Source organism: Macaca fascicularis, chromosome 4 (assembly GCF_037993035.2).
Source record: "Macaca fascicularis isolate 582-1 chromosome 4, T2T-MFA8v1.1".
Classification (NCBI taxonomy): Eukaryota; Metazoa; Chordata; class Mammalia; order Primates; family Cercopithecidae; genus Macaca; species Macaca fascicularis.
In genome coordinates, this window is record NC_088378.1 from 62,615,728 (window position 1) to 62,643,602 (window position 27,875).

A 27,875-nucleotide genomic window follows, 5' to 3' on the forward strand; every position below is an offset into this window, starting at 1 on the left:
ATGTGAAACAGACAACATTTCAAACCAGCAGAGACATGTGGCTTATCCAACTGGCTAGCCATCTGGAACACATCTAATAAAGTTACCTTTTATCAAAATAAATTACAGGTGAATCAAATATTTGGATATATAAAATAAAATTATGGTCAGTTACAGTGGTTCATGCCTGTAATCCTAGCACTTTGGGTGCCCAAGGTGGAAGGAATACTTAAGCTCAGGAGTTTGAGACCAGCCTGGGCAAGATGGCAAGACCCCGTCTCTATTTGAAAAATAATAATAAAATGAATAAATAAATAATAAAAAGAAAATCTTAAAACTATTCCAGGTAAATGTGGGATAATTTATTTCTTTTTGGATCTGAGAAGGCTTTTCTACACAATGTACAAGACCGGGTGCAGTGGTTCACACCTGCAATCCCAACATTTTGGGAGGCCAAGGCAGGCAGATCACCTGAGGTCAGGAGTTCAAGACCAGTCTGGCTAACATGGTGAAACCCTGTCTTTACTAAAAATACAAAACTCAGCTGGTCATGGTGGCAGGTGCCTGTAATCCCAACTACTCGGGAGACTGAGGCAGGAGAATCGCTTGAACCCAGGAAGCGGAGGTTGCAGTGAGCTGAGATCGTGCTACTGCACTCCAGCCTGGGTGACAGAGCAAGATTCTGTCTTGAAACAAACAAAAAAATATACAAAACCCGAATTCCAAAAAGATTAGCAAATGTGACTACATAAAATACATTTGAGGGTTTTTTCCAGCATGGGAAAAAAAATACCATACAAAGTCAAAAGACAAATGATCAACTGGGAAAAATATTTCAACGCATATGACAATGAGTTCATGTCTTTCATGAATAAAGACCTCTTACAAATCAATTATAAAAGACCAGTAAACCAATAGAAAAACAGGCACAAAGCTTAAAGAGACAGTTCATAGAAAGGAAACACAAATGGCTTATGAACACAGGGAAAGATAGTCCACCTCAATCATTTTCACAAAGTAAAATATCAATGAGATAAAATGTTTCATTTATTAGATGGAAATTCTCAAAATATATTCATAAGATGGCTACTAAGTGACAAAATATCAAAACATAGAACAGTCTCTAAACTATGCCTTCACCAGTGTATAAAAACTATATATTAATATATATGCATATCTATAGATACACATAGATAAGTATATGTACATATGTGTATATATGCTTAAATATGCATAGGACTTTCTAGAACTACATTGTATAAACTGATTAGTGATTGCTTCTGGGGAAGAGAACTAAGAGTGGGAGCCCAAAGTCTTAAGTGAGAGTAAACATCACTTCCCACCATGTAATTTTTAATGTTTAAATGTATATCTGCATAGTCTTTCCAATTCAAAAATAACTGGCTAATAAAATAATCTGAATTACTTTATTCCACAAATATTTACTGACTGAGCATCTACTTTCTGACAATCACTACTTAAGGGTTGAGAATAGAGGTGGGGATGACCAGCGTGAAACTCTGTCCTCACAGCTCTAACATGCTTCTGGGAGGAGAATAATAAAAATCTTCAATTAATCCTGGTCAATCTAGTAATTTTGACTGCAACTTAATTAATGTTTTCTTTGAGTGTGCTTTTTTGGGGTGTGCTGTTTTACAGTGAATATATTTAGTTTTATATAAAATCACTACTCCAGAAACACATTCTTTAGAACAGACACAATAATTGCCATCATAATTTGAACAGGACTTGACAAGTGAGAAGAAATGAGAAGAGGTTTGTTGTTCAAGCCTCCATGCATAGCCACATTATTTCAGAATTTCATTCTTGGCTGGGCACAGTGGCTCACGCTTGTAATCCCAGCATTTTGGGAGGCCGAGGCAGGTGGATCCCTTGAGCTCTGGAGTTCAAGACCAGCCTGGACAACATGGCAGAACCCCATCTCTGCAAAAAGTACAAAAATTAGCCAGGTATGGTAGTATGCACCTGTGGTCCCAGCTACTTGGGAGGCTGAGGTGGGAGGCTTAAGCCCAGGAGGCAGAGACTGCAGTGAGCCAAGACTGCACCACTGCACTCTAGCCTGAGTGATAGAGCCAGACCTTGTCTCAAAGAAAAAAGAAAAAAGCTGTTAACATTGTTTCACATAGAAAAAATACACATTTTGGCAGATGACATAATCCTATATCTAGAAAACCCCATCACCTCAGCCCAAAACCTTCTTAAGCTGATAAGCAACTTCAGCAAAGTCACAGGAAACAAAATCAATGTGCAAAAATCACTGGCATTCCTATACACCAACAACAGGCAAATAGAGAGCCAAATCATGAATGAATTCCCATTCACAATTGCTACGAAAAGAATAAAATACCTAGGAATACAGCTAAGGACAGAAGAAAAGGACGTCTTCAAGGAGGCCTAAAACCACTGCTCAAAGAAACCAGACAGGACACAAACAAATGGAAAAACATTCCATGCTCTTGGATAGAAAGAATTAATATCATGAGAATGGCCATACTGCTCAAAGTAATATATAGATTCAAGGCTATTCTCATTAAACTACCATTGACATTCTTCACAGAATTAGAAAAAAAACTATTTGAAAATTCATATGGAACCAAAAAAGAGCCCAAATAGCCAAGACAATCCTAAGTAAAAAGAACAAACCTGGAGACATTATGTTACCCAACTTCAAACTGTAATACAAGGCTACAGTAACCAAAACGGCATGGTACTGGTACAAGAACAAACACATAGACCAACGGAAGAGAAAAGAGATCTCAGAAATAAGACCACACACCTACAACCATCTGATCTTCGACAGACCTGACAAAAACAAGCAATGGGGAAAGAATTCCCTATTCAATAAATGGTACTGGAATAACTGGCTAGCCATAAACAGAAAACTGAAACTGGACCTCTTCCTTTTACCTTATAGAAAAATTAAGATAGATTGAAGACTTAAATGTAAAACCCAAAACCATAAAAACCCTAGAAGAAAATCTGGGCAATACCATTCAGGATATAGGTACAGGCAGAGATTTCATGACAGAAACGCCAAAAGCAATTGCAACAAAAGCAAAAATTGACAAGTGGGATCTGATTAAACTAAAGAGCTTCTGCACAACAAAAGAAACTATCATCAGAGTGAATAGAAAATTTGCAGAATGGGAGAAAATTTCTGCAATCTATCCATCTGACAAAGGTCTAATATCCAGAGTCTACAAGGGACTTAAACAAATTTACAAGAAAAAAATAAACAAACCCATAAAAAAGTAGGCAAAGAACATGAACAGACACTTCTCAAAAGAAGATGTGGCCAGGCGCGGTGGCTCACGCCTGTAATCCCAGCACTTTGGGAGGCCTAGGCGGGCAGATCACGAGGTCAGGAGATTGAGACTATCCGGGCTAACACAGTGAAACCCTGTCTCTACTAAATATACAAAAAATTAGCCGGGTGGGCGCCTGTAGTCCCAGCTACTCGGGAGGCTGAGGCAAGAGAATGGCGTGAACCAGGGAGGCAGAGCTTGCAGTGAGCCGAGATGGCGCCACTGCACTCCAGCCTGGGCGACAGAGCAAGACTCCATCTCAAAAAAAAAAAAAAAAAAAAAAAGAAGATGTACATGTGGCCAACAAACATATGGGGGAAAAAAGCTCAATATAACTGATTATTAGAGATATGCAAATCAAAACCACAATGAGGTACCATCTTACGCCAGTCAGAATGGCTAAATGGCTAAAAAAGCAAAAAACAACAGATGTTGGCAAAGTTGCTGAGAAAAAGGAACACTTTTACACTGTTGGTGGGAGTGTAAATTAGTTCAACCATTGTGGAAAACAGTGTAGTGAATCCTCAAAGAACTAGAGGCAGAAATACCATTTGACCCAGCAATCCCTTTACTATACCCAAAGGAATAGAAATCATTCTATTATAAAGATATATGCACACGTATGTTCATTACAGCACTATTCACAGTAGCAAATACATGGAATCAACCTAAATGTCCATCAGTGATAGACTGGATAAAGAAAATGTGGTCCGTATACACCATGGAATACTAGGCACCCATAAGAAGGAAGGAGATCACGTCCTTTGTAGGGATATGGATGGAGTTGGAAGCTGTTATCCTCAGCAAACTAATGCAGAAAGAGACAACCAAATACCACATGCTCTCAGTGAGAGCTGAATGATGAGAACACATGGACACATGGGGGCTAACAACACACACTGGGGCCTCTCAGAGGAGGGTGGTTGGGGGAGGAGGAGCATCAGGAAGACTAGCTAGTGGATGCTGGACTGAATACCTATGTGATGGGTTGATCTGTGCAGCTAACCACCATGGTACACATTTACCTATGTAACAAACCTGCACATCTTGTACATGTGTCCCTGAACTTAAAATAAAAGTTGAAAAAAATACACATTTTGGTTAAAAAACAAGTCAAGCTAAAGAAGAACAAATTCTAAAGTGTGGCCGATGAACACTAGACTTGCCCAGTGCTCTGTCAAAAAAGGGAACCTTGGCCAATCAGCTGGGAAACACTGCTTATTAAATTTCTCCAAAATAAAAAATTCTCCCCATCTTGGAGATTTACAATGCTTGTTAACACATTAGCAGCTCTAAGAAATCCTTCAATGGAGGCCAGGCATAGTGGCTCACACCTGTAATCCCAGCAGTCTGGGAGGCTAAGACAGGCAGATCACTTCAGCCCAGAAGTTCAAGACCAGCCTGGGCAACATAGCAAGACCCCAAATCTATTTTCTAAAAAGAAAATTAAAAAAAAATTTTTTTTAAAGAAATCCTTCAATGGAGAACTTTTTTTTGCTTAACTTTTTAATCTTTCTCTCTCTTCTCTTTTTCTCCTCTCTCTGACTCAAGTGCATCCTTTAACTTCATTTAAGACTCTCTTCAGGCCTAGCGTACTCATTTCTAAAATGTAAGAGCTCAGACCAGATGAAGTCAATGGTTCCCATTCTAGTCTATCATTCCAGGTTCCCAGTCTTACTTTAGAAAAATTAAGCAATTGAAGCATTTGATGTTATTGCTTTGAAACCCAGCCAAATAAATAATTATCAGCTATTACTGAACTTCAAAGTATTCTGTATGATTGATTAATGTGATATGAAGTGATACTGAAATCACTGGTGCATTTATGAATACCAAGAAAAAAATTTATGACTTTTTTCAAAGCGACTTGGCATAAATCTTAAAAGATGGCAGAAAAAAATAATCCCAGACACTAGACTGAACAAAAAGGCGTTAGTTCAGACTCTAATGTTTCCAGGAAACAGGAAAAGAAGTTTTTAAATTACATTTTAAAAATCTGCCAGGTGCAGTGGCTCACGTCTGTAATCCCAGCCCTTTGGGGGGTCAACGGGGGAGGATCACCTGAGGCCAGGAGTTTGAAACCTGCCTGAGCAACATGGCAAGACCCTGTTTCTAAGAATTTATTGTTTTTAATCAACTGAGAGTAATATTTCTAAGTAACCATTCACAAGAACAACTATGTCAGCCAGGCACAATGGCTCACACTTGTAATATCAACACTTTGGGAGGTTGAGGCAGGAAGATCACTTGAGCTCAGGAGTTTGAGACCAGCTTGGACCACAGAGTGACACTCTGCCTCTACAAAAAATAAAAAAATTAGCCAGGTGTGGTTGCACATGCCTGTAGTCCCAGCTACTGAGGAGGCTGAGGTGGGAGGATCACTTGAGCCCAGGAGGCTGCAGCGAGCCATGACCGTGCCACTGCACTCCAGCCCGAGTGACAGAGCCAGATCTTGTTGCCAAAAAAAAGAAAGAAAAGAAAAGAAAAGAAAAGAAAGGAAAAGAAAAGAGAAAGAAAGAAAGAAAGAAAGAAAGAAAGAAAGAAAGAAAGAAAGAAAGAAAGAAAGAAAGAAAGAAAGAAAGAAAAAGAAAGAAAGAAAGAAAGAAGGGAGGGAGGGAGGGAGGAAGGGAGGAATCTAAAAACTAAAAAAAAGAACAGTTTTTTTTAATGAATTCCTAGATTCGTCATGCAAAAAAGAAAGTGAAATTTTTTTTCTCATGAATTCTCTACTCATCTTCCTCCCAAACAGCTCAGCACTAGCTTAGTGGCAAATTCACATGCTTCCAAAAAGTGCGGGAGCAAATTAGAAAAGACTAGATCACCTGACATCAGGAAATGCTCATCTGAGCTCAAATCAGGAGAGTCTTTGGTTTGAATCTTTGTTTTCCTTCAGCAAACTCCAAAGCACTTCCCAGCCCCACTCTGGCCTCCGTGCTGTCAAAACTTCTTACTAATTTGTAGCTAACCTGAAGCTACATCTGTGAAAATAGAGCACAACCTACCTCCGTCCCAAGGAGCACTCTCTCAGTCCTATGGCAAGAAGAAAGTTAGAAGACTACGTGTGGGCTCAGAACAACTGAAATTCACTATTACCCACCAGATTACTTCCTTATAAGGACAATCTTCTCGGATAGAGCACAGCAATGACCAACAATAACAAATGCAAAATCCAATTTAAAAAAACAACACATATGAGACAAAAGAGATCCAATTCAGGACACTCCCCCAAAAGAAAATGGGGAGGGAAACAACTTTCCTTTTAACAGAATACCAGCAGGACCAAGAGGACTTCTATAATTATAGGCTCTTTTTTTTTTTTTTTTTTTTTTTTTTTTTGAGACAGGATCTCTCTCTCTATCACCCAGGCTGGAGTGCAGTGGCAAAATCACGGCTCACTATATAGCCTCAACCTCCTGGACTCAAGCAATTCTCCCACCTCAGCCTCCCAAGTAGCTGAGAACACAGACATGCACCATCACGCCCAGCTAATTTTTTTTATGATCGGTAGAGATAAGGTCTTGCCATGTTGCCCAGGCTGGTCTAACTCCTGGGTTCAAGCAATCCACCCGCCTCACCCCTCAAAGTGCTGGGATTACAGCCATGACCCCACGTCTGGCCAGCCTCTCTTTCAACTAACACTCTGCCTAAGGAAGTTGTCTTACATGCAACTTTAAACCCAATCCAAGCGTTTTTTCTTACAGCACCCCTCACAAGTGTGTTCAGCTGTGGGCCTTCCTAAGTTCTGATTCTCTCTTGAATTTATCAGGACACCTCACTTCCAATCTTTCGAGAAGCAAAATAGTCTGGCTTAGTGGTCAACACAGCATTTTCTACAGCCTACTGTCAAAGGCAAAACCTTAGAAAAGGAATTATTTCCTCCCATATTTAAAAATGTTGGAGGAGGTAGCTAGGCAGACATGAGCAGGGCAGGAGAGGGCTCCTTCCTACCCCAGGGATTTCAGGCAACCGTCAAGTGATGGTCAGGCAGTTGTTAAACTGTCTCTCTAAAATAATAATTCAGGAGGTCGAGGTGGGTGGATCACTTGAGATCAGGAGTTTGAGACCAGGTTGGCCAACATGGCGAAACCCTGTCTCTACTAAAAATACAAAAATTAACCAGGTGTGGCGGCATATGCCTGTAGTCCCAGCTACTCAGGAGGCTGAGGCAGGAGAATTCCTTGAACCCAGGAAGCGGAGGCTGCAGTGAGCTGAGATCATACCACTGCACTCCAGCCGGGGTGATAGAGTGAGACTCTAAAAATAAATAAATACATACATACATACATACATACATACATACATACGTACATACATACATAATTAATTGAGAATTTAGGAAAGAAGAAAGGAAAGGAGGGAGGGAGGGTAAGAAGAAAGAAAAGAAAGAAAGAGAGAGAGAAAGAGAGAAAGAAAGAAAGAAAGAAAGAAAGAAAGAAAGAGAGAGAAAGAAAGAGAGAGAGAGAGAGAAAGAAAGAAAGAAAGAGAGAGAGAGAAGAAAGAAAGAAAGAAAGAAAGAAAGAAAGAAAGAAAGAAAGAAAGAAAGAAAGAAAGAAAGAAAGAAAGAAAGAAAGAAAGAAAGGAGGGAGGGAGGGAGGGAGGGAGGGAGGGAGGAAGGAAGGGAAGGAAGGAAAGAAAGAAAAGGAAGGAAGGAAGGAAGGAAGGGAAGGAAGGAAAGAAAGAAAAGGAAGGAAGGAAGGAAGGAAGGAAAGAAGGAAGGAAGGAAATAAGTTTTATGACTTCAATAAATAAAAGAAATAATAATATAGTAATTTGTTGCAGTCAGTACCAAGGAAACGCAGTATCCCGATAGACAGAAAACACCTGAAGTTGGTGGTCAGCAGCTTCCCAGTAAGATCCCAGGCATGGGAGAGTGGGCTCAAGCATGTGCACTAAGAGGCAAAATGGCAGAGTCTAGCTGGTATATGACCTTCCTTGAGGAACATTCGACTCCACAAAAATCCTCGAACGAGCATTCATACAACTCTACTAAACACATATGCATGTAACCCCTCCCAAGTGCTGAAAGGCCACTGTGGGCGAGGACAGCCCACCCCAAAGAAAAATCAAGGGAGGAGAGACACAAACCCTAGAACCATGCCAGTGCAGAAGACCCCAAGTCAAAGGTCTGATAGGGCACTTGGTTTTCTCAAGTTGCTCCCTTGTCCCTCTTCCAAGTTCACTTCCGTTCATTACTGCTCTGAAACTTTTTAATAAACTTTCACTCCTGTTCTAAAACTTGCCTCAGTCTCTCACTGTCACTCTCCCTTATGCTGCTCAGCCAAATTCTTTTCTCTGAGGAGGCAAGAAATGGGTTGTTACAGACCTGTTAGGATTTGCCGCTACTAACAAAAAGTGCAATTCTCACCAGTGAAACTCTGCCATCATTTTCATTAAGTCACATGCAGAACAAATGCAACTGAAATATCAGGGATCATGATATTTTTATACTTCTCTCCTTGCACAGCATCTGACCTGTTGATAACTGTTCTTTGTTTTTTGGGGGGTTTTTTTTTTGTTTGTTTTACTGTTTTTTTAGAGATAGGGTCATGCTATGTTGCCCAGGCTGGTCTCAAAGTCTGCTAGGATTCCAGGCATAAACCACTGTACCCAGCCCATGTTGATAACTTTTTATGAGACAAACTCATCTTCTGGTGAAAGCCAGTGAATGACAAATACTTACCTGGCAGTTTAAGTTTATATGTGAAGATGCTATGCTTCCAGAATCACGTTTTATGTGATTTTTGTGTTTAAAAGTTTTCAATTAAAAAATCTTGAAAACTGAAGAGATTCTCTCCTTCAGGACATAAAACTGGGGTTTCCAGCATTTTATACAGGTTCTGCTTGAATTCCTACATCTCCTATGCTAATTAAGAGTGCTCCCTGTCCCATCTGTGCAGACTTCTAAATCACTAGAGAGATCACCAGGTAGAATGTCAGCACAGCTATCCTCCAAGCCTAAGATTGGTTGTCACTTACTGAATGAGGCTCCAGAGAGCAATAGAGACTCAGTAAGGCACTCTGTTGTAAAATAGGCACATTACAAGGTCGGAGAAAGCTGTCAGTAAAAATATGTGTGATCGGAAGGGCCTCAATATGCCTCACAACAACTTGATGCTCATCTGAGCTTGAAGCAGGTGTGATGGAAACGCTAAGGGGATCTTGGTTAGAAAAAGTTGAAAAAAAAATTGATCTAATGGAAAACCCAGCATTTTTTACCCCCATTTCACGCCTGCCTTCTGGAAACTTTAGAAGCTTAGGCTCGTCTCTCATCTTAGGCTCCCAACGCTAGATTAACTTCATTTCCTGATGGTCTTCAGGGTGTTACTGGAACTGAAGTCATGAGTTGGATCTTCAAACAAGCCAATTCATTTAGATGTTTTTTGTGATGGTTAAAACTGAGTGTCAACTTGATTGGATTGAAGGATGCAAAGTATTGATCCTAGGTGTGTCTGTGAGGGTGTTGCCAGAGATTAACATTTAAGTCAGTGAGTTGGGGAAGGCAGATCCACTCTTAATCTGGGTGGGCACAATCTAACCAGCTGCCAACAAATATAAGGAGGCAGACAAACATGAAAAGGTGAGACTGGCTTAGCCTCTCAGCCTACATCTTTCTCCTATGCTGGATGCTTCCTGCCCTTGAACATCAGACTCCAAGTTCTTCAGTTTTGGGACTCAAACTGGCTCTCCTTGCTCCTCAGCTTGCAGATGGCCTATTGTGGGACCTTGTGATCGTGTGAGTTAATACTTAATAAACTCCCCTTTATATATACATACATATATACATGCACACATGTGTATATATATGGATATATATGTGTGTGTATGTGTGTGTGTGTGTATATATATATCTTATTAGTTCTGTCCCTCTAGAGAACCACGACTAATACATTTCTTTAGTCACAGACTGCCCCTCCACCCTAATATCTCATACAACATGCAAGGGCTTAACAGAAATGAGTATTAGGAGAGAGAAATAAATAAATAAATGAGTATTAGGAGAGAGAAATAAATAAAGTATATTCACCATCTTCATGTACAATGGATAGCACTTCATTGTAGAGAAAGACACAGAAATGAGAAAAGCTGAAAGAATCTTCAAAAACACATGGTGTAGTCTTCATTATCAGGCAACCAACATTTAGAGTTCCAGATCAGGCATTTATCAGCCCACAGTTATGGGGTAGATGGGTCAGATAGTTTGGCAATCCCAATTCACCCTTAGTTGGAAGGATTTGACTGTCTAAGTCATACATCAGTGTTAGTAATTCATAACAATTTAAAGACCTTCTCTTTTCAAACATGTGCTCATTTTAACCCAGATATAGCAGCATAAAGAGTCTAGCAGTAAAAAGTCTAGGCTGTGAACAGTTATCACTAACAAGATGGACACATTTGGAAAATCACCAAAACTCTTTGAATCTCAGTTCCCTATCCATAAAGTGGCAGGGTTAGAGTACATGAAGTCAGAATTTCTTCTAGCTAAAGTATGTTTGGTATCTACGACTCTATAAGGAAAGCCTTGGTATAAGGCATCAAAGGCAAGTGAGTAGGGTTCTCCCAACCCACCCAAGTAGGAATACATGCCCCATGGGATGACCCAGGCTGGGAGGCATGAAGGAGCAGAAGATCAATAGACTTGAATTCAGACTTTACCTAGATGATAAATCAACAGAAACAACTTATTGATGAAGGTCAGGCAATAGAATGTTCTAGAGTGGGGAAACCTTATATAAGAGACCTAAAGTTCAAGCCTCAACTTAGCCATTCACTAGTAGGGTGGCCTTGGATAGGCCACTTAACTCTTCTGAGCCACAGTTTCCCCCACAGGTGTATTACTATCTGCTCCACATATAGACAACTCAGTATTTGTACTGTTGGATCTCAGAAACTGATACCTCAAAATATGGTGCTTTCATATACTGAACTAAAGAAGCCTCAAGGTCTCTCTGATTTTCCCCCACCTCCCAACCTCACTGTCTCACCCAAAGCATAAGATGAAGCTAAAGTTCCTTTATCTGCCTAAGATCCAGACCCACCAAGAAGAATGATTGTTTTTTTCTTCCCCTCCCTGTGAGACCAAGAATATAACCACACCTGAACAGACCCTGTCACAAGATAATGTCACAGTACTTTGGGAGGCCAGGATGGGAGGATCACTTTAGCCCAGGAGTTTGAGACCAGCCTGGGCGACATAGTGAGACTCTGTCTCTACAAAAATAAAATAAAATAAAATAAAAGATAATATCTATCTGTCAGATCATTCTAATTCCAAAGATAACTATTTACAAATTGATCTCTCTTCCCAGATACATTTATTCTCCCTAGTAATCCCCTCAACAGAACTCCTCTTCTCTGTGCCCCACCTTGCCACATAATATGTTTTGCCAGGATGGTACATGAGATTCTGAACCCCAATGGGGAATGGGGAATCACTTTCCTTGTGTACATGTTAATAAATCCGTATGCCTTTTCTCCAGTTAATCTGCCTTTTGTGAGTTGATTTTCCAGTGAACCTTCCAAGGGGAAGTTCCCCTTGGCCCCTACAGTATCAAATAAGAAAATGTGCACACAGCAAAGAAAACAATCAACAAAGTGAAGATACAACCTGTTCAAGGCTGGGCACGGTGGCTCATGCCTATAATCCCAGCATTTTGGGAGGCTAAGGTGAGAGGATTGCTTGAGACCAGGAGTTCAAGACCAGCCTGGGCAACATAGCAAGACCCTCATCTCAAAAAAATAAATAAATAAAAGAAAAAAGAGAAGATACGACTTGTTGAATGGGAGAAAATATCAGCAAACTATTTATCCAGCAAGGGACTAATATTCAGAATAACAAGGAACTCACTCAAACAACTTAACAGTAAAAAATCAAATAATCTCATTCAAAATGAGCAAAGGACATGAATAGACATTCTCAAAAGACCTACAAATGACCAATAGATATATTAAAAAATACACAGCATCACTAACTTGCATTGGGGAAATACAAATCAAAACACAAGGAAAGTGAAGAAAAAAACTGCAATGAAATATCATCTGATGCCAGTTAGAATGGCTATTATCTAAAAAACAAAAATAACAGATGCTGGTGAGGAGGTGGAGAAAAGGGAACACATACACTGTTGGTGGAAATGTAAATTAGTATGGCCACTGTGAAAAACAGTATGAAGATTTATTTAAAAACTAGAAATAGAACTACCATATGCTCCCACATTCCCACTATTAGGTACTTACCCGAAGGAAAAGAAATCAGTATATATAAGGAATACCTGTACTTACATGTTTACTGTAGCACTATCCACAATAGCAAAGACATGGAATCAACCTAAGTGTCCATCAATGGACAAATGGATGAAGAAAATGTGGTATATGTACACACTGGAATATCATTTGGCCATAAAAAAGAATGAAATCATGTCATTTGCAGCAATACGGATGGAACTGAAGGTAATTATGTTAAGTGAAATAAGCCAGGCACAGAAAGACAAACATCACAAGTTCTCACTCATATGTGGAAGCTAAAAAAGTTGATCTCATGGAGGTAGAGAGTAGAATGATAGATACCAGTGGCTAGGAAGGGTGTGTGTGTTGGGAGGATGAAGAAAGATTGGTCAATGGATACAAACATACAAACATACAGTGAGATAGGAGGAAAAGTTCTCTTTTTTTTTCTTATTTTTTTTTGAGACCAAGGTCTCACTCTGTTACTTAGGCTGAAGTGCAATTGCATAATCACAGCTCACTGCAGCCTCGACTTCCCAGTCTCAAGCTATCCTCCTGCCTCAGCCTCCCAGATAACTGTGACTACAAGCATGTGCCACCATGCCCAGCTTAGTTTTTAAAAAATTTTTGTTGCGACGAGGTCCCACTGTGTTGAGGCTGGTCTTGATCTCCTGGGCTCAAGTGATTCTCTCACCTCAGTGTCTCCCAGAGTGCTGATATTACAGGCATGAGCCACCATGCCTGGCCTAGAAAGAATAAGTCTTATATTCAAAAGCAGAGTAGAGTGACTACAGTTAATAACGTTGTATTATATATTTCAAAATAGCTGTAAGAGAGGACTTGAAATGTTCCTACCACATAGAAATGATAAATACTGGAAGTGATGGACCTAAGTAACCCTGACTTGATCTTCACACATTCCATGCATGTAACAAAATATCATATGTAATCCATAAATATGTACAAATATTATACATCAGTAAAAAAGAAAAAATGTACACAAGCACACTCAATAAATTATAAAACTTCTGAGTTATAAAACTTCTGAGCCAGAGCTCAGAAGTTCCATGCCAACAGGCATTTATGATTTAGAAGGATATTTTCCTTCTCAAAATAGAGCAAAAATGGAAAGAAAAAGGCTAGGAAAAGACTTTTGAGAAAACAGCATCCTACTTTGCCCATTCTTCAGCCATAGACACTGAGTGTGAATGTAAGTAACTTCTCTAGTCCTTCCAAGACAAAGAGGGACTGTCTTTCCATGGAAATATCTGAATAATAAAAAGATTGCTAAACCTGAATCTTTGTCACACTTACTCAAAGCCCCAGACCATGCAATGACATTCAGATAAGCAAAAGAATCTCTGAGTCTCTCTTTTATACCAGGAGACAAGACACAAGCTACAGGGCAGGCAAAGAGGCCAGGTCTCAGCAGCTGAATTAGCCAATGTATGTGAGTTATTGTGAAAAAAGAGGCACAGCAACGAGGAAAGAGATTTGGCCACAGTCAAATTTCCGTTATTTACTGGGGAGAAGGGGGAGGGGGGAGGAACCAGGTTGGCGAGGAAGAAAAGTGTTAAGAAACAAAGCTATTTTGACCTAAGGACAAATGTATGAACCCAGTGCTATACAATGTGAGAAGAAAACTAGCTCTGAGCAGTCTAAGCTTTGTGCCATATACAAAAGTGATCAGTCCCAGAAAGACATGAGGACTTCAGTGACATACCATACCACCCTTGCCCTGGGGGCACTTGTTTAACGTCACTTTGGACCATGGTTCCTGCCTGTAATCCCAGATAGTAATACACCCATTGGGGAAACTGTGGCTCAGAAGAGTTAAGTGGCCTGTCCAAGGCCACCCTACTAGTGAATGGCTAAGTTGAGGCTTGAACTTTAGGTCTCTTATATAAGGTTTCCCCACTCTAGAACATTCTATTGCCTGACCTTCATCAATAAGTTGTCTCTGTTGATTTATCATGTAGGTAAAGTTTGAATTCAAATCTATTGATCGTCTGCTCCCTCGTGCCTCCCAGCCTGGGTCATCCCATGGGGCATGTATTCCTACTTGGGTGGGTTGGGAGAACCCTACTCACTTGCCTTTGATGCCTTATACCAAGGCTTTCCTTATAGAGTCGTAGATACCAAACATACTTTAGCTAGAAGAAATTCTGACTTCATGTACTCTAACCCTGCCACTTTATGGATAGGGAATTGAGATCCAAAGAGTTTCAGTGACTTTTCAAATGTGTCCATCTTGTTAGTGATAACTGTTCACAGCCTAGACTTTTTTACTGCTAGACTCTTTATGCTGCTTATATCTGAGTTAAAATGAGCACGTTTGAAAAAGAGAAGCTCTTTAAATTGTTATGAGTTACTAACACTGATGTATGACTTAGACAGTCAGATCCTTCCAACTAAGGGTGAATTGGGATTGCCAAACTATCTGATCCGTCTACCCCGTAACTGTGGGCTGGTAAATGCCTGATTTAGACCTCTAAATGTTAACTACCCAATAACGAAAATCCCAGTATTTTCAGAGGCCAAAGTGGAAGATCACTAGAACCCAGGAGTTTGAGACTGGCCTGGGCAACATGATGAAAACTTGTTTCCAAAAGATACACAAAAAATTCCACGCATGGTGAAGCACACCTGTGGTCCCAGCTACTCAGGAGACTGAGACAGGAGGATCGCTTGAGCCCGGGAGGTGGAGGTTGCAATGAGCTGAGACTGCAACACTGCACTCCAACCTGAGCAACAGAGCGAGACCCTGCTTCTAAAAAAATAAGAAAAATAAAATCACTTTGTTCCTGCCTAGCTGCCTCACCCATTATCTTCATGCACAAAAAACAACGTACATCGCTGCCAATGAATAGCTTGTTATTTCAATGTAAATTATTGATAAACAATTTAGGAACTTTTTTTTTCTTTAAAACCTCTTCTTTTTTCCTTTAAAATCCCACCTGTAACTGCTGCTAATCAGCAGGGCAACTTGAATCTGTGCTCCTGGGTGGCCATTCTCAAGATTTAGGTTAAAATAAACTCTATACTTGATCATATTTCCTGAATCTCATTATTTAATTTTGACCAATATAATTGGATAAAGGTATGTTAACCTCTAAATGAGAGAGAAGAGCCTAATCATTTTTTAAAAAATAAATTCAACCAAGTTCGTTTGGTTCAATCAACTGTCCATAAATTCTCAAAATAGCGTAAGAACAGCAAGAGTACATTGAGTAATAATTTATTTTATTTACTTACTTTTATCATTTTTTTAATCTTTAATTTTTTAAAAAAAATTTAAAGACTGGGTCTTGCTATATTGCCCAAGCTGGTCTCAAATTCCAGGCCTCAAGCATTGCTCCCATCCAAAGTGGTGAGTGGTTAGGGTTAGGTTTATAGGCATGAGCCATTATGCCTGGCCTTTTTTTTTTTTTTTTTGAGAGGTTCTCGTTCTGTTACCCAGACTGGAGTGCAGTGGTGCAATCGTAGCTCACTTCAGTCTCAAACTCCTGGGATCAAGTGATTCTTCCACACAGCCTCCCGAGTAGCTGGGACTACAAGCACACACCACCACCACATCCAGCTAATTTTAAAAACTATTTTTGTAGAGATGGGGTCTCGCTATGTAACCCAGGCTGGTCTGGAACACTTGGGCTCAGACGAACCACCCACCTCACCTCCCAAAGTGCTGGGATTACAGGCGTGAGCCGCCACACCCTGCCAAGTGATAATTTAATTTCAAGCATGTTCAAGTTGTAAATAATGTCAGTAATGTGAGTTGGGGAAACCTGCTAGCAAGAGGAAACTGAGTGGGGATCTAGAGTTAGATCAAGGCTGGAAAGATGGGTCCTCAACATATTGCAGAGTAGCAGTTGAAGATATTTGAGGCTAGGGAACTTCCTGAGTCTCTAGAGTGAACCCCGAAAATTTGAGACAGGTCTCAGTTTATTTTGCCTAGGTTGAGGATGCGTGCCCGTGACATAGCCTCAGGAAGTCTTGACGACATCTGCCCAACGTGGTCAGGGCACAGCTTGGTTTTATAGATTTTATTTTTTAATTTATTATTATTACTATTATTATTATTATTACTGAGATGGAGTCACGCTCTGTCGCCCAGGCTGGAGTGCAGTGGTGTGATCTTGGCTCCCTGCAACCTCTGCCTCCCAGGTTCAAGCAATTCTCCTGCCCCAGTCTCCCTAGTAGCTGAGATTACAGGCACGTGCCAGCAACACCCAGTTAATTTTTGTATTTTTAGTACAGACGGGTTTCACCATGTTGGCCAGGCTAGTCTCAAACTCCTAACCTCAGGTGATCTGCCCTCCTCAGCCTCCCAAAGTGCTGTGATTACAGGCTTGAGCCACTGCGCCCAGCCAGTTTTATACATTTTAGGGAGACATGAGGTATCAATTAAAATATGTGAGAAGAGCCAGGCGCAGTGGCTAATGCCTGTAATCCCAGCACTCTGGGAGGCCGAGGTGGGTGGATTACCTGCGGTTGGGAGTTCGAGATCAGCTTGACCAACATGGAGAAACCCCGTCTCAACTAAAAATACAAAATTAGCCAGGCATGGTGGCACATGCCCGTAATCCCAGCTACTCAAGAGGCTGAAGCAGGAGAATCACTTGAATCTGGGAAGTGGAGGTTGCAGTGAGCCGAGATCATGTCATTGCACTCAGCCTGGGCAACAAGAGCAAAACTCCATCTCAAAAAAAAAAAAAAGAAAGAAATACATATATATGTGTATATATATGTGTGTGTGTATACATATTATATTTATATATTTTATATATATATAATGTATAGATATGTACGAAGTACATTGGTTAGGTCCGAAAGGCAGAACAACTTGAAGCAAAGGCAGGAAGGCTCAAACTGGGGAGGGCACTTCCAGATCACAGATAGGTGGGAGACAAGCTGTTGCATTGTTCTGAGTCGCTGATCAGTCTTTCCAAAGGCGGCCATCAGATATGCATTTATCACAGTGAGCAGAGGAATAACTTTGAATAGACTGGGAGGCAGGTTTGCCCTGAGCAGTTTCCAGCTTGAGTTTTCCTCTTAGCTTAGTGATTTTGGGGGCCCAAGATATTTTCCTGTCACGCTAGGGACAGCAACACAGGGTGCCAAGAACTAAATCAAAAAAGAGCCCATAGTTAAAAGAAAAAGTCTGAGAGAGATGGAATACAAGTCACCAGGGTGGAAGAGGCTGAAAGCCCTGGGGCTTGAAGCCTACAGAAGGGATCATTTGGGTATGGAGGTTATGATTGATAGTGAAAGGAACGCTGAATCCAGAAAGATTAGCATGAGAAAGAGCCTAGATTTGGCCAAAATGGAGCCTTTGAGAGCAGTCTGAACAGAGTGCAATGAACAAAACAGGCAGGAAGTTTGCCAGGCTAAATCAGTTCCGGATCTTTTAATAGAGTGTGTGAATTTCCCAAGCTGCCTCCTTTTTCATCTTTCTTCCTCTTTTGGCTTTTCTTCCTGTGTCCACTGGAAGGTTCAATGCATAAGGGAAGATAAAAACTAATGCGAAATCTATTAAATGATTAGGGAAGAAATTACTCAAACACTAAAGTTGGAATGAACCTTTATAGATTGTGTGGATGTGTTCTTCATTCCTGCTTTATCATTACCACCACTCATTCTGAGTTGATTGTATTAAACCTTAATAATTTGTAATGTCTGTATGCCTTCACCTAAAAAGAAGAGTGTGATATGTAAGCCTCGAACTGCTGCCTGAGCTCCAACTATTACCCAATTGTACTGATAACGTAAAGGAAAATTTAAATATCTCAGGACTCCCAAATCCCTTATGTCAAAGAGGTTAAGCATAGAGGTTGAGTCATGCAACATCCTTTTTCAAATGAATAGCTGTTACTGGCATGCATTACCCAGACCCCCACAGAAAGGCAAAAGGCCTCAGGCATCTTTCAAGACTGCTCCCACAGGTCATTTGAAGCAAATTCTTTGCTGGCCTCCCATAAGCATGGACATGCCAATTATACTTTAGGTCTGCAGTCTAAGTCTAGCTCCTAAACCTGAAGTCTGTTTGATTCCACACCAATAACGTCATTACAAGCTTTTTTTCCCAGGTACAGAACAAAGACAAGATCAATCATACCTCCACTTACCCAAAGACCTCTGCATAATTGAGTCTTCCTTTACTCCCTTTTTTTTTTTTTAATTCTATTATTCACCTTGTCTTATGTAAAATGTAGATTTCTGGGCATTGACTAAAGTCTCACAAGAATGTAACCATTCTTCTTACTACCTACCCGCCCCTCTCCCTACATGCCTTCCCCTTTCCAGGCTGGAGAGGAGTGGCATGATCATAGCTCACTACAGCCTTAACTTCTGCGACTCAAGTGATCCTCCCACCTCAGCCTCCCAAGTAGCTGGGATCACAGGCACGCACCACTACACCTGGCAATTTTTTTCATTTTTTGGAGAAATGGTGGCAGGGTGGGGGGCTGAGGAAGGGGAGGCAGGCAGGGCTGAATTTTGCTGTGTTACTCAGGCTGGTCTCAAACTCCTGGTCTCAAGTGATCCTCCTGCCTCAGTCTCCAAAAGAACTAGGATTACGGGCATGAGCCACTGCATCTAGTCTCCTTCCCTCTTTAAGGAAATGTGTAAATACTAAACCTCCTAAATATATCTTCAGAAAAACAGCCACAAGGCTGAGTATGGTGGCTCACGCCTGTAATGCCAGCACTTTGGGAGGCTAAGGCCAGTGGATCACTTGAGTCCAGGAGTTTAAGACCAGCCTGGGCATATGGCGAGACCCTGTCTCTACAGAAAATAACACAAGAAAACTAGTCAGGCTTGGTCGCATGTGCCTGTAGTCCCAGGTACTCAGGAAGCTGAGGCGGGAGGATCACTTGAGCCCAGGAGCTGAAGGCTACAGTGAACGGGGATCCCACCACTGCACTCCAGCCTTGGCGAAAGAGCCACATGCAACAAGAAGAAGAAGAAGGAGGAGGAGAAGGAGGAGAAGGAGGAGAAGGAGGAGAAGGAGGAGAAGGAGAAGGAGAAGAAGAAGAAGAAGGAAAGAAAAGAAAGAAGAAAGAGAGAGAGAGGGAGGGAGGAAGGAAGGAAGGAAGGAAGGAAGGAAGGAAGGAAGGAAGGAAGGAAGGAAGGAAGGAAGGAAGGAAGGAAGGAAGGAAGGACAGCCAGCCACAGATGTGTTTATGGCTCGACTTTTTCCCAGAAACTCCCTAAAGCTGGCCTAATAAACCTCGATTCATTGAGCCCATTGCCTCAGTCACTCATTTCAGTTACCATAATATTTTCTCAAAGCCACTGCATCTTTTTGCTTTTTGTCAAGCATTATGTCATGTGCTTCTAGGGATACAAAAAGGAAATAAGTGAAATAAGAAGAAAAAGAAGAAATTTCCTTTTCCTCCTATTCAATTAGTGGAAAGAAGATGTTAAAAGATTTAACATCATGCTTTGCCCACAAAACTCAGGAAAGTGCCATTTTATTAGGTGAAATACAAATGTATGAAAACTCTCCCATCAGTAGACTTCCAAAATGCTCCCTTTCCCTGGGAAAGCTTTTCCTCCCCAAGTCACTTCACTTCCCACCATTTCTCCATGTTGATCAGAGAAGTCTCAGGGGCCTCAACCTCTCAACCAGCCTTCTTTCCTCTGCCAATCTGACCCCATTATGCACTCACTCTGTCTCTAAAATTACTCACATTGACCCGGGTGTGCTGTGACTGCTGTAGGAGTTATTAAGAAATTCTCTTAGGCAGATAGAGAGGAAAAGGGGTCCTTGGAACGTTTTCGTCCCGTATAAAGCAGCTCCAGAAACGTTTCTTGTCTAGTAGGAAAGCCTTGGCTCATAGAACTGGGCTGGCAACTTTTGATATGCAACTGCAGGCCATTAGAAACTGGGTCCACCCAACCTGGAAATTCCCACTATTGTCCTCTTGTCCTTGCCCACATGTGTTCCTGGCAGCATGGGCACCCCCACATATCCCCACGTGTGCAGAACATCATGGCGCCCTGTATTTGCATATTAAAAGACTAAGGTGGGAGGGCCAGTTTTTTTGCAGGCTTCATGAATGACATGCTGAGTCAAACCAATCCCCTGAGCCCTATGCAAATCAGACACCGCCCCCTCCAGCCTCCTCATAAAACTGGCTGTTACCCACCACACTGGAGTCTCCTCTCCGCTTTGGAGCCCTCCTCCCTCTGTGTCTGTACATGGGAGATTCTTCTTTCTTTCTTCTCCCTTATCTCTTGCCTATTAAATTCTCCGCTTCTTAAAAACACTCCACATGTGTCCGTGTCGTTTTATCTAATTCACATAAGTCAAGATCCCTGGTGTTCGTCCCCTCAGCGGAGCCATATCATGACGACGTCACTGTCCTTTCGTGTCCTGGTTTTGTGCTTTTCTTCCGTCTGTATATCCAGTAAATCATTACCACCAAAGATACTTCCATCCTGTTTTTCAACTGAAAAATCTCATTCAAACACATTATCTCATAGAGGCCCCAATGACTTTGGGGCATGTAAAGATAGGAGGCTCCCCGTTTCACAAATGGAGAAACTAAGACATGAAGAAAACACCCATGTTCACGGGTTTAGCAATTGGCAGCATAAAGATCTTCCCTCCAGGGTCCAGGATTCTTCCCGGTATAGGAGTGACCAATATGCTGGAGCACGAATACCAAGTACCATTACAGACGGCGCCCGGGGAGGGCTCTGAGCCTACATTTTCCTACTGACTTTCATGCTCATCTGTCTTCTCCCCCCACCTGAAACTTTCCCTTTATTTCTGAACAGAACGGAAGTTGTTACTCAACTTTTTTCTCCACCATTACAGGCTCCTGGATCACACACTCTCTTTTAGCATACTTTTTCTCTACACTGTTCACCATGACAATCACATGTCACTTGGGTCTTTTTTGTTGTTGTTGTTCTTTTTTGAGACAGGGTTTCACTCTGTCACCCAGGCTGGCACGCAGTGGTGCAATCTCCTCTTCCTGGTTTCAAGCGATCCTCCTGCATGCCATCACACCCAGCTAATTTTAATACTTTTTGTAGAGACAGGGTTTCACCATGTTGCCCAGGCTGGTCTCAAACTCCTGACCTCAGGTGATCCACCCGCCTTGGCCTCCCAAAGTGCGGGGATAAGAGGTGTGAGCCACCGCACTTGGTCGGTTCTTTTATTTACTGTTTCGTGTGTGTGTTTTGTTGTCACTGTAAATTAGTAAGATATTTGTAGTAACTATTATTTTCTAATATTTATTTTTATATTCTTCACAATGCCTAATACAGAGAAAATTTTACACAAATATTTGCTGAATTGGGATGAATGTCTCAGGGGACTGAACAGAAATTCTAGGCTTAAGACATTATCTTTCTTACAGTCTGATAACTCAAAAATTTTGCATGCATGATGACTCTGACAAGCTTAAAATCACATGGAGATCAGAGCCCTACTAGTCTCCAGGACCACGAAACACCAAAATAAAATTGCAAAAAAAAAATGCAAGCCAATTGAAAATAATCCACTTTCCAAAAGAGAGCTGCTGCCACCTGCTATGACACCTCCCAAAACATGCCTCAACCACTTTTTGTTCTTTCATTAACTTCTGCTTTCTTTTGTTTTACATGACTGCTCACCATTTTTTGGTTGAAAACGTGTTAGATTTGTCAATCCTTCAGTATTTACTAATTCTGAATATCTGAGCTTTCCTATGGGCAGTTATCATGAAGAAAGAAATCTCTTCATCTATCCATTCAAAAACTTTGGCTACTGTACCCCATATGGTAAATCTTTATATCTAAAATATACAATGTGTTAGGAATATGATTTTAATATATTAAAATACACTTTTATCTCTTTTTTTGTAAATACACACTTCTTTTGTGAGATGGGGTCTCACTCTGTCACCCAGGTTGGAGTGTAGTGGTGCCAAGCAATCCTCCCGATTCAGCCTCCCAAGTAGCTGAAACCACAGGCACATGCCACCACGCCTGGCTAATTTTTTGTATACTTTTTGGTAGAGACAGGGTTCCTCCATGTTTCCCAGGCTGGTTTCAAACTCCTGAGCTCATGCCCTCTGCCCACCTCAGTGTCCCAAAGTGCTGGGATTACAGGTGTGAGCCACTGCACCTGGCCTCACATGTACATTTTTAAAAAGCAAAAACATTGAAAATTTTACATCAAAATGTTAACTATAATTATTTCAAGGTTATTGGATCATGAAAAGTATTTATCTTCTCCTTGCTTATCTGTGTCATTGGCAATAAAATGCATTCTACGTGAACTAAGGAAAAATAATTATTTTTAAAAATTTAAGCTCTAGATATCAAGAAAGTTGATAACACATTTTACTATGAGGTTGAATTCAAAGTGTTTGCCTAAAGAGATTATTTCTTCCCTCCTTTTTTCTAATTTAGCATATGCTAATCTTTTCCTTTATTCAAGAACTTTTTCTAGTTGTATAATAATTAGAAAGAATGGATGGGCTATCTGTATTAGTCCATTCTCATCCTGCTCTGAAGAAATACCTGAGACTCGATAATTTATAAGGGAAAGATGTTTAATTGACTCACAGTTTCGCATGGCCAGGGAGGCCTCAAGGAACTTACAATCATGGTGGAAGGGGAAGCAAACATGTCCTTCTTCACGTGGCGGCATGAGAGAGAAGTGCAGAGCAAAGCAGGGGAAATCCTCTTATAAAACCATCAGATCTCGTGAGAACTCACTATCATGAGAACGACATGAGGAACTGCCCCCATGGTCTAATCACCTCCCACAAGTTCCCTCCCCCAACACATGGGGATTACAATTCGGATTACAGTTTAAGATAAGATTTGGGTGGTCAGACTGTATCCCTATCCAAGCACATCCTCTCAAAACTCTGCCTTCCTATGTTTTAATCTCTGTTTTCCTCCCCTTTTCAATCTAAATTATTAGAAAAAATGCTCCATCACCCTCAACCCCAACTCTCCTCAGCTTTGATCTGGAAGTGTCTTTGGGAATGAGATTTTCCTCAAGGTTCAGGCAGATCTGGGCTGAGCACTCCTAAAATCATTATTCACCCAAACAAGCTTGCTCTGGCCTCACTGGGGTTGGATTACACACATTCTCAGCTCCAGGAATGGAGACAAAGGTGGGCAAGCACAAAACAACCTTATCCAAAAATAAGAAATTATGTAGCATCCTTTTCCTTATATTATAGTACATTCCCTCAGGGCGGCTATATACTGGACTCTCAGGTCAAACACGCCTAGGCTCAAATTCTGACCCCAGAGTCAAACTATTGGGGTTGGAACCCTGACTGTACTATTTCTGGGTGACCTCGAGCCAGGTTTGAAGTTCTCTGAACCTGTGTTTTCTCATCAGAAAAAGGGAACTAGTTAATAATAACAGCACTTCCTAGAACTATTTGATTTAAAAAATTAGATAATGAATGTAAAGCCTTTAACACGGTCCCTTGCAGACAGCAAAAGGACAGTATATGTTACCTCCATGTGCCACACAGTCAGTGAGGCTGGGGAAGGCCTGCATGGCCTGTTGAAGGGGCTGCAATTATTAGGTTGGTGCAAAAGTAGTTGCAGGTTTTGCCATTAAAAACTACTTTTCACCAACCTATAGAAAGAAGGAGTTCTCTTGGACTCTATTTTCTGCCTTCCTCTAAGGCTCACATCAGTGACTTCTACTGCCCAGAAAGTTCCAGGCATTGCCTAGAATGTTTCATGGGCCAGGAGCATCCATCCATTGGCAAAAGGCCACCTCCACAATGATAAGAAACGTGAGCTTGTGGGGAGTAGACAGTGGTTTGGTGCTCAATGCCTGAAGTCCATTGAGATTGACGGACGGATCGCTTGCTAAATTGCTCCCAATGCACGGAACACAAAGAGGATGCAATGCAAGGTGGAAATTACTACACCCCATGTCTAGGACCCTGTGACTACAGCTAATGCCAACTTGAAAGCAAAGTCGCTTCAAGGCAATCTGGAGTCGCTGAGCCTTCATTACTCAGCTCACTTACTGTGTTTTGGTGACTTGGTGTCTCTCTCCCCGTGCTGGCTCCTCAGCTCGGAATATCTGGGACTCCAGCGTTCCTCTCAAGGCAACTAATTTGTACATAACTTTGGAATGTTTGTGAGTGTTCACAAGATAAAACTAAATAGTACTCAAGTGCCCGGCTCAAACCTTGTTTGAGAGTCCCTCCCTCAAGTCCCCATTACCTACGCAAAAGCTGCTCTAGTTGATTAATCAAGTTGAAAATCCAAGTGCAGAAAACGCTGGGAACTGTGTTCCAGAGTAAAATCCAGCTCTAGCTGGAAAACTGTGACCGTATTTGACCCAGGGAGTTCAAGTTCAGACACTTCTCTTTGATAGACTGGCTATAACTGAGTCTAACCAAGAGACAATACTAATTCACACGATTCCAGGGGAATTTCAAAGGTGATCTTGTCCATTTAATTGTAATGAAATACCTGGCACATTATGTGGAAAATATTAGGTACTCAATAAGTATTTGGTGAATGCTGAATATTCATAAGTGGGTCCTTATCATATTATATGGTTAGTATTCACAACCACTAGTAAGAACAACTCTTTGACTATTTTTTATCAGGATGGAAAAAGAGGTTGGGATTTGTGACTTAACAAGGAACCAGAAAATAAGGTCTTTAACATCATTTGCTTCAGGCTTTTAATTGGTGGAAAGAACAAAGTTGTTACAAATGACTTGCACTTCCAGTGAATAAATGCAATGTTCCTGCTGCAATCATTTAATCTGCTAGAATAGCAGAATCTTCAAACATGTTCAATAAATTGTTGAGATTATATATATTCTCATCAGTCCATAAAACTATTACAGATTTACCCAATAGTGTGCTGTAGTCTGAGCTATTCAAACAGAATAATCATAAACAAGTAGCCTAAAACATATGGTTTTCATGTTTATAGCTGTTTGCTCAGTTTTTCAAATAATTAAAGATTTTCTCCTTAAAACATAACTTTGTATAAGTACAGCTTATCTTTGGATAAACTGTGACACTTTACACAGAATTATATTCTATAGGAGTGAATAATGTTAAATTAAGGTTCCTGGAAAGTGTGTTGGTTGGTTTCATCTTTTTTCCTTTCTCAGAGGTTTGTATTATTCTATCTTATTATTATTATTATTGAGACAGGGTCATTGTCTGTCACCCTGGAAGGAATGCAGTGGTACGGTCATCACTCATTGCAACCTCAGTATCCTGGGCTCAAGTGATCCTCCTGCCTCCATCTCTTGAGTAGCTGAGACTACAGGCATGCTCTCCCACATTTAGCTAATTTTTGTTTTGTTTTGTTTTTAGTATAGACGAGGTCTTGCTACATGTTGCTTGGGCTGATCTCAAACTCCTGAGCTCAAGTGATCTTTCCACCTCAGCCTCCCAAAGTGGTGGGTCGAATTCCTGATTTCAAGTGATTCTCACACCTCAGCCTCCCAAAGTGCTGGGATTACAGGCGTGAGCCACTGTGCCTGGCCTATTTTCCTGTTTTAGACTAAGGTTCAGCCTCTTTTAATATATGTACATTTGCTTATAAGTAGTTATATGTTCTGTTCCTCTCTGGCATTAGAGATCAGTGCATAAAACTCCTAGGAATGCAGTGTCCTTCACAATAGTCAGGAAAAAAAGAACTTCTACCCTGTCCAAATTTGAAAAAAGTCTATCTAGTCACAGGTTTCTATTGCATGTCTAGAAAAAGATTATACAATTAAGAGGAAGAGAAAACAGATATTTTCAGTTTTGCACAGGTTAAATGAATTAGCTTCCTATAATGATATTTACCTGTTAAAAGAATGTTGTTCTGCTAGGGATAATCATGTAATAGGAATCAGGGCAATTCCAATTCTGCTGAAAAGGGGATTTAAGAGATTCTTATGTCACAGAGAAACTCAAGAACATGCTGGAAATCCTGGCTATTTATGCTGTCATTAAAGTACTTATGCAGGTACCAGCCTAAGTTTATGGATCAAAGTGATCAACAATTACAGATGAACCACTAAAATGATATAACATCCATTTATCGAGAAGTTTCCACTTGCTATACACTTAGATTGCAGCCTTAGATTTTACATTTGGATCAAAGTTCCATCACATTGCATCATTTTCAGAATATTTGAACTTTTCTTTCAATAGAAACTGAGGTAAGTAAATATCCCCCCAAATAGACACTAATGTTCCATATCTAACAAGTAACCAAATTGTCATGATAATCTGGGATCACTATCTAGACTCCATTTATGAAAGGAAGTCGTTTTATAGATTTCACAATAGCCTGATTTTCATTTTGTAAATGTGTCTCATTGTTGAGTGTCTTTATTTACTCCCATTCAGTGATGAAGTGACTCTACTGTTTGAGGCCCAATGCCACGAGTTAACTTCATGGAAATGAGTCATGTTCAATTTGGCCCCTAGAAGTGCTTGCCAGCAACACAGATGGGTTTATTACTAGCGCTAAAATTACCTTCATTCTTTACCTCCTGTATTAGCTTCCAAGAAGGGTTCCATTGGTTTATAATATTTTTGTTTTCTTCTAAGTATATACATTAACTTTCATTTGGCCCATATATCAAAGCAATTGGTTAGTTTTTTTATTTTTTCAGAGACAGAGTCTCACTCTGTTGCCCAGGCTGTACAGCCGTGGCATGATCATAGCTCACTGAAGCTTCAAACTCCTATGCTCAAGGGATCCTTCTGCCTCAGCCTCCTGAGCAGCTGGGATTACAGGCCCACACATCATCACACCTGGCCACATTTCTTATTTTTGTAGAGATGGGATCTTGCTTTATTGCCCAGTCTGGTCTTCACCTCCTAGCCTCAATTGATCCTCCCACCTCGGCTTCCTGAAGTGCTAGGATTACAGGCATCAACCACCACACCTGGCCTGGTTTGGTATTTTTATCTCAGCTTTTATAGATGAGAAAACTCAAGCGTGGAGAAGTTGAATGTTTGCTTATAGCACAAAACTATTATATACCACAGGCAGGACACTCAAGTCTCCTAACCTTTTGATCTGTGGTGCTCCCACTAAAAAAATTGAGCCTAATAGAAGGTCCCATCAATATGGGTCCAACAATACTCAAAATGGAAACTGGATATTTTTTAATTAGATTGGGTACGGTTATGAAAGAGCAGCGTGAGGGATCCTTGTGGTGATGGAACAGTCACATATCTTGACTGTGGCTGTGAACTACCGAGGGATGGTTCTGAGGTCCCCGCAGTCCCCTTTTGTTCCCTGCTGGCTGGAAGCATTTCCTACACGGTACCACCTGGCTGCCTAAGAAGACAATCACGGATGTGCAGTCATGCCAAGGCACAGACAGTTTCCTGGAA

General features: G+C 40.9%; 1 protein-coding gene across 12 annotated transcripts in view; it reads right to left on the reverse strand.

Moving 5' to 3' along the window:
- The window catches only part of IPCEF1 (interaction protein for cytohesin exchange factors 1), a 201,867-nt gene that overhangs the window by 168,712 nt on the left and 5,280 nt on the right, over nt 1–27,875 (reverse strand). For 5 of the 12 annotated variants that reach the window (XM_045391350.3, XM_005552182.5, XM_005552179.5 and 2 more), the window contains exon 1: nt 24,533–24,598. The exons of the other annotated variants lie outside the window; for them this stretch is intronic. The gene's annotated coding sequence lies outside the window, so the exon portion shown is untranslated. Of the gene's footprint in view, nt 1–24,532; nt 24,599–27,875 lie in introns of those variants that run through there. 12 annotated transcript variants of the gene reach the window in all.